Genomic DNA, 7,998 nt, shown 5'->3' with positions numbered 1-7,998 from the left:
GGTGTACATGTGAAACTAATACAGTATTGTATACCAACTATAACTGAAAAATAAAAAGTTATTATTACTTTAAAAAATAAGGATGAGTTCTATACATTTGATAATATTATTATTATATCAATGGTAGTTTCCTAATTCTAATTATTGTACTTTGGTATATGAGGAAAATGTCCTTGTTTTTAGTGAATATTGATGATTTAGAGGTAAAGAGGTACCATATCTACAATGCAACTTACTCTCAAATGATTCTGAGAACACACACAGGAAAGGAGAGAAAACCACATAAAGAAAAAAGTAAACATGGTAAAATGTTAACATTTGGGCATCCAGTAATCAATTTTTCTTTAAATCTGATGTGATGTCAAAATTAAAAGTTAAAAGCACTTTCACGCAATGCCCACTAGTACAAGGAAGAAGAAAAGAAGAAAATCCATCTACAAAATGTTGTCAGAGAGTCAGACATTATAAAACACTGCAGCTGAGGTGACGACTCACAGATTTAGAGCCCACATTGGCCTAGAAACCTCAGCAAGAGGAATTTAGTCTAAAGTGGTCCTATATGAATTATACCATAAGGCCCAAGCAGAAGCAACCACATATATGCTCTGAGGATTTTTGCCTCAGTGTCCATTACAGAAACTGGTCTGTGATATTTCTTTCTTTTAACACCCTTTCCAGGTTTGCCAGACATGTTACTTTCTTCTAACCTCCCAGTCTTATTAAGAGCAACACCAGCTTTTTACTCTCTAAGTTGCAAAACTTTTGCCTTCTTAGGAATCGTAAAAATGCTATGTCTTCCCCAAGCCATGCCTGTGCAGCAAGGACTGCCCCCATCCCCTGCTGGGCTACTCCTCCATGCCCTTTTCTCCTGTGATAACTCCTGTTATTATATCTCTGATAGAACATCACTTCCTCAAAGAAGCCTTCCTGAACTCTCCCTGCCCAATTATTTCAGTCCCATTAGCCTGAGCTTGTATGGCGCACTACATTTTTCTTCATTACATGAGTTATACTTCTGTTTCTGCATTTACTTATGAAATTATTTGATTAAAATCTGTTCCTTTCACAACTGAATAATAAATTACATAAGTTCAGACCACATGTTTTAAAATTTAGTTGTCCTGGTATTCTCAGCGTTTTCTTCTCAAACTGCATGGAAAGTTGAATGAAGGTTGAAACAAAAAATAATCATATATAACACAAACAAGAAATGTACAACTTAATCCTACATCGACTATAGATGCAGCAACCGGAAAAAGGAGATGATAAATAACATACTTCCTTATGAATTAATGTTCACTTGAAATGTATAAAAATATTTAATATTAGAAAGTCAGACAACAAAGTATTTGCAATGCAGAAAACAATAATAGTTTTAACATAAACACATGTAATAAAATTTAAGTCATTGATGGGAAGAGAATAGAGTAAATTTTCAGTCACAGAGAATAGAAGGATACTGCCCACATGTAATAAAAATAGCTAGGTTGAACCTAGTGTTGATCCAAGATCCATCATTAATCCCTAAAAAGCAAAATCAACTCACAAGAAGTAGAAAGGGGAAATTATTCCTGCTGTTATAATTATTTAACATTGTTTCTAATAATTCCTAATAAATGTCATAAGACAAGAAAAGTAAATGACGTAATAATACTCAAAAGACAAGAACAAAATTGGTCACTATCAGCTACCTATATGATTACCTGCTTATAAACTAAAAAAAAGTCCATTTAATTACAATTAGAATTAATCAGTTTTTTATGCCTTTGCAAACAATCATTCCGAAAGGTAAGAGGGAAAAAGGTCCATTCGCAATTGCAATGACATCACAGATGACACCTGGCACATAGTGGGCGTTGGTACATATTTGTTAAATTGAAAAGTATGTATAACCTCATAGAAACCAACTGATGATCAGGCTGGGTGGAGAAGTAGGTACATTGCTGGAGCAGAGGTTCTCTGTTATAGCATGCATCAGAATCACCTGGAGGGCTTGTTAACACCCTTGTTGAGTCCTATTGCTAGAGTTTCTATCAGCAAGTCTTGAGTGGGGACTGAGAATCTGCATTTCCATCAAACTTCTCAGGGGTACTGATGCTGCTGCTCCAGGAACCACACACTGAGAACTACTATACTCAAGAAGGACAAAGAAGCTATTAGCAGATGTGTTGGAAACTCTTCACACAGGAGGGAGTACCAATTTCTACTGACATTGAGCAAGATACTGGTTCTAGAATAATACTAGATTCTATCAGAGCTGGCGGCGACAGAAAACCACTGTAATGGAATCTAAGAAGACATAAATAACCAGAGAAATAAATTAAGTATTTAAAAAAATTGCTTGAAATATTATCAACTGCATAACCTCCTTCCCTCTCCACCATTTTAAGCCTTCGTTTCATACACAGTACTCAGTAGGACTGCGAGTCACTCCACTGGCTTTGCTTAAAGGAATGTTTGCACAACCTCTTTCTCCTCTGAGTGTTGGATGCTGAAGACAGACTTTCCCAGGGAATGGTGGGGAGATAAAACCTGTCACAAAGCCATGTCTGTGAGAGGCACAGGTGTAGTCTCCTCTTGGTCAGGTGTCGCTGAACTATGGGCAGGGATGCTAGAGAAGTATTATGGTTTCTCAAGCCCCAGTGGAATAATTTATCATCATTTCTCATTAAATAAATTGTTCCTCTGCTGTTCTACTCTTGAAGTCATTCAGCTCCTTTGAGGAAAGGAGCGAATGGCAGAACTGAACGTGTTTGCTAATTCTGTTTCCAGGAAGGCAGCTTTGGAGCCAGACGGATCTCTCTGCTCCCCATGGACACTTCCTTCTTGGATGAGTTTTCATCACTATTGATTTGGCTTCGAGAAAAAGAAGTTCCTCCTCAGGAATGTGTCTGTGCTCCAAAAACCCATTTCCCTATAGCCATAGTACTTAGATTCTCAAAGTAACACAGAAGAAAATAGAAATGCATCTGTCTCAGTGAATCCCTTGTGACTGTGTCAGAAGTGGATAGGCAATGTGGTGCTGAACACGCTGTGAAGATAAAGTCATGTTTCAAGATAGGGAGAGTCAACCACGTAAAATGATGGTACGAGGTCAAGTATGATACAGGCTGAACAATAAGTCTTGGATTTAGTGACAAGGAAAACAGTAGAGGAATTATAGTAGAGTGATGGAAGCAGTCTATTTATAGTGGGTTTGAGAGTGACTTAGCCATGAGGAAATTGACCTCATAAGCGTAGAACACTATCAGGAACTTTGGTAGTGAAGAGAAAAAACAAGTGCAAGTACTATAAGATTCTTTTTTTCATTTTGGACATGAGAAAATATTTAAATGGCAAAAAAGAAATGCTCTAGTAGATGCTAGAGAATTAAAGATAGAGTCTATGATTTACCACAAAAACCTGAGTACTGCAATACATTTTTAAATCAGTGAATTATTTATTTTATAAAATATTTATACATAATTCTAACTGAAATATATCATTCCCTCATTACTTGAGGTAAATTAGAATTAGAGCAGTAAAATCAAAGTTGGACGAATTCATACAAGGTGAGTAATTAAAAGCAATTTCTCATCGCCAAGTATAATATTATTAAATGAACAGCTTTCTACCACTTAATACCTCAGTGATAATCCCACATTGAGGTATAATTCAACATTCATTGCAATTATAAATACAAGATTTTGAATATTGCATAGGCAATTTCTTCATCCCTTTTAGTAGATAGACGTAGGGAGCAACAACTCTATTATGGCAAGATTCAAAAATAGACATACAAAAAGATCCTCAAGGTCACTAACCATCAGACAAATGCAAATTAACATCACACCTGTCAGAATGGCTATCATCAATACATCAAAAAACAACAAATGTTGGCAAGGATATGGAGAAAAGGGAACCCTCATACACTGTTGGTGGGATTGCATGTTGGTATAGCCACTATGGAAAACAGTCTGGAGGTTCCTCAAAAAATTAAACCTGGGTATACCTTTTGACCCAGCAATTGCACTTCTGGGTATTTATCCAAAGAAAACCAAAACAATAATTCGTAAAGATACGTGTACCCCTATGTTCATGGCAGCACAATTAACAATAGCTAAGATATGGAAGCAACCTAAATGTCCATCAACATATGATTGATAAAGAAGTTATGGTTCATGTATATAATGGAATATTACTCAGCCATTAGAAAAATAAAATCCTAGAGCAAACAGCTTCTGTCTTAATCAGAAGTCACAAGTAACATTAGTAATGAAAGTATTGGTTCTCCACTCTAGATATCAACTTCATAAATTTTTTAAAATTTTATTCCAAAAAGTCAAAAATGCAGTCATTTTCATTTGGAAGAGTCTATAATCAAGAACACTAATCTTTTGGAGGAGGGGGAAAAAATGGCGTAGATGATAGAGGCTCTGGTTCTTCCCTCTGGTGACCAAATCAAAGTTGTGACACCAACAAGGAGCAAGTAGCGAGGAAAAATCCCCTGAGATCTAGAAGAAGAAGCCAAACAACTAGGGAAAAATCCAAGAAAGCACCCTGCAACGGCAGAAGGTAGGGCAGCTGAGTGAGACCAAGGGAGTGGCAGCAATAGACACCGCTTAAAGGAGCTATATCCGGAAGCAGATTTTCACGGTGACAGACCTGCTCGCTCTGAGCACCAGTGCCAATTTGGATGCATGCAGGGGGCACCAGAAACTTACAAGGAGACATTGTCGGAGGGTAAGGCCAGACTGCTCTGTAAAGAAGTGCCAGCGGTATTGAGTGTTCCCTTTTCCATCCTCCCCCTTCCCAGTGGGTGAATACAGCACCGCCATAGCGAAGACCTCAACAACCTGGATAACAGAGGTCGCTCCTCCCAGAACATTCGCTGAAACACCACCTCCCCATACTACCGGCCCCACCCAAGCCACATCCAGGTATATCCTCAGCCAATCAGGTGTTTCTTGCTGAGTATCACTTGACTCACGCTACAGCCTGCTGGCCTCATTTCCCGGTGTGGCCTTTTGAGGCAACTATAAGCACAGCATCTGTGGATTGCTTCCTGAATCTTAACAGGTGGCACTGGAGGGGGAGAGTCTGGGACTAAATTTGGCTTGCAGCTGAACCCCTCTCAGGACTGCGCCACTAGACACCTACTTCACAAATCCACACTAATAAGACCAAGCAACTTAGGAATTTTATTTAGTTCATAGAAACAGACATTGAAAGGCGGCCAAAAGGAAAGACAAAGAAGCAGAAACCAAATGAGAGAACAGAACAGAGATCGAAGAAATCTAACAGATGCAGAGTTCAAAACACTGGATATAAAGATGCTCAATGAACTTTTGGGAAGTGTAGATAAATTCAGTGAGAACTTCAACATAGAGATAAAAACATAAAAATGGAAATGGAAATTATCAAAGGGAACCAGTCTGAAATGACGAACACATTATTTGAGAAGAGAAGTATGTTAAATGGAATTTTAAAAAGTGAATAAAGAAAAGGATGAAAAGACCTCTTCTGGAGGATGAGAAAGTCAAGGACACTCAATCAGAATGGCAAGAGATAAGATGCCAAGACTATAACAATAATTTAAAGAGCATATGAGACATTATTAAAGGTCCAAATGTCTGTCTGATCGGCATATCTGAAGAAAATCAAACTGTTGAACAGCTATGGAAAACTTCCCTAAAAATCTGCTGAAGGAAATGGACATAAAATCCCAGGAAGCTCAGAGAATTCCCAAACTCTGAGATCCAAAGAGGCCCTCAGCAAGACACAGTTTGATTAAAATGCCAAAGGTTAAATACAAAGAAAGAATGTTAAAAGCAGCAAGAGAAAAACAGATAGTAACCTACAAGGGAACATCCATAAGACTGGCAGCTGGTTTCTCAAAAGAAACTATCCAAGACAGAGGAGCTGGGCACAAAATATGGGACTTGATGAAGACAAGGATCTACAACCAAGAATAATTTATCCAGCAAAGCTATCATTTAGAGTTGAAGGACAGATAAAGAGCTTTCTGGACAAAAATAAGCTAAAAGAGTTTATCACCACAAAGCCGGTATTACAGGAAATTTTGGAGGGATTTCTTTAAGAAGAAAAAGCAAGTATCAAAAACTGGAAAAAAGAATGGTAACAACTACATTCCGCTCCATAAATACCTTAAATGGAAAAGAATTAAGTGCTCCAACCAAAAGATAGAGTCGCTGAAACAAGACTCCTACATATGAAAAGGAAGGGGATGGAAAAAGATATTGCTTTGAGGGACCTAGAAAGTGTTTAAGTCAGACAGAGAGAGATGAACACTATATGACTTCACTTATATGAGGAATCTTATGACTTCACTTATATGAGGAATCTAAGGAATGAAAAGGACAAACTAATCAAAAACAGAATCACAAACATAGTGGACAATTTGATGTCAGACAAAGGGTAAGGGTTTTGGGGTCTGGGAAAATGGGGTGAAGGGCTGAAGAAGTACAAATTATTAGCTGATGGATGCTCACGGGGATGCGGAACACGGCATAGGGAAAGCAGACATCAGTAAGGTAATGGCTATGTGTAGAGCCAGAGGGAAGGTAGAGCAATCAGGGGGATCATTTCATAAACTACATAAATGTCCAATCAAGATACTGCATACTTGAAACTAATAAAAATAATACTTAAACACATAGTCTCTTTGAGCCAAACTGACAACAATTGCTGGGAAATGAGATCTCGAAAGTTCTCCAGAGGAATGATGGTTTTGCAGTTCCTTTTCTACACTTGCAGTTCAGGAGGAAACGTAAGGAAAATTTTATGAAGGTGGAAGAAAGCAGGGAGGGCGAATTTTCTATGATTCGATGACAGGATAGTTAAAAGGTTCTATGCTCTCTTGGGGGTGGTTATGCCTCTGAGATGCTCGAAAAAAGAAGATCCTTCTGGCGTTTCAATGATGTGTTAACCTAAGTGAAGATGAAAAATGAACAGGGCTCACGTAAAGCAAAGATAAACCTCTTCCTAAAGAAGTTATAGGCCTAGGGTGTGACTAACCGCCAGGAACTGCCTAGTTAGGAATTTATGATCCGATCAGTCTCCAAGGTAACTCTTGGTCACTGATTTATCACAGAGCCCTTTTCCTTTATAGGTGCTTAACATGATGGATGGTATCATGTCCAATGAGAGGATATACAGGATGGAGAAGCCCTGTACTAAGAACTGAAGGATCATGGGTAGGATTCAGCCAAGCATCACCTTGTCTTTCTAACTCCCAACTCTCTCAACAGGAACTTCTCCCTGTTTCTGTACAATTCCTTTATTTATGCTGCCACCAGTGCAGACCAATGAATGCCACACCAATATCTTTGTCTTCTGAGATAATAGCACCATCAGGGTGTTCTACAGGCCCTTCAACTCAACCTTTCCAGGATTAAACTGATGTTTTATACTCCTGGAGTGTTGTTTCTTCTACTGTTCCAACTCTTTGAAGCTATCACCACCAACTCTAGAATTGTTTTACTCCAGGAGTTCTCAATCAGGTTGATTTTACCCACTCGTAGTAAAATTAGTAATGTCTGAAGAAATTTCTGGTTATCACAACTCGGTGTTGGCTTCCAGTGGGCAGAGGACAGGGATCTGTTAAACATCTTACAGTACATAGCACAGTTCCCTGCAACAAATTATACGGACCAAAAAATGTCAATATTGTTAAAGTTGAGAAACCTGCTCTAGGCTGTTGAGGAATAATATTAAATGTTTCATCTAAAATATCCCAATCATTCTCTATTATCTTACAATGATACTAAAAACATTATCTGAAATAAATCTCAAGTTTCTCCATTACTTCATGCTATGTAATATTTTTTCTTGTGGTTAAATTTATATATCATGAAATGTACCATTTAAACAATTTTTAAATGTACAATTTTGTACACTTGGCATTAAGTACATTTACGTGGCTGGGTAACCATCACCATCTGTCTCAGGAACTTTTCCATCTGCCCCAACTGGAACTCTGCACATGTTAAACACTAA

The 7,998-nt window shown here is 38.0% G+C and overlaps 1 pseudogene; it reads right to left on the bottom strand.

Moving 5' to 3' along the window:
* LOC105309237 overlaps nucleotides 1-7,986 on the bottom strand; it is an 11,619-nt pseudogene extending 3,633 nt beyond the window's left edge.
* Between the last annotated feature and the right edge of the window lie 12 nt (nucleotides 7,987-7,998).

Source organism: Pteropus vampyrus, unplaced genomic scaffold, assembly GCF_000151845.1.
Source record: "Pteropus vampyrus isolate Shadow unplaced genomic scaffold, Pvam_2.0 Scaffold699, whole genome shotgun sequence".
In the NCBI taxonomy this organism is placed as follows: domain Eukaryota; kingdom Metazoa; phylum Chordata; class Mammalia; order Chiroptera; family Pteropodidae; genus Pteropus; species Pteropus vampyrus.
The sequence above is the reverse complement of the archived record's forward strand: the minus strand, read 5'-3'. Positions and strand labels throughout refer to the sequence as shown.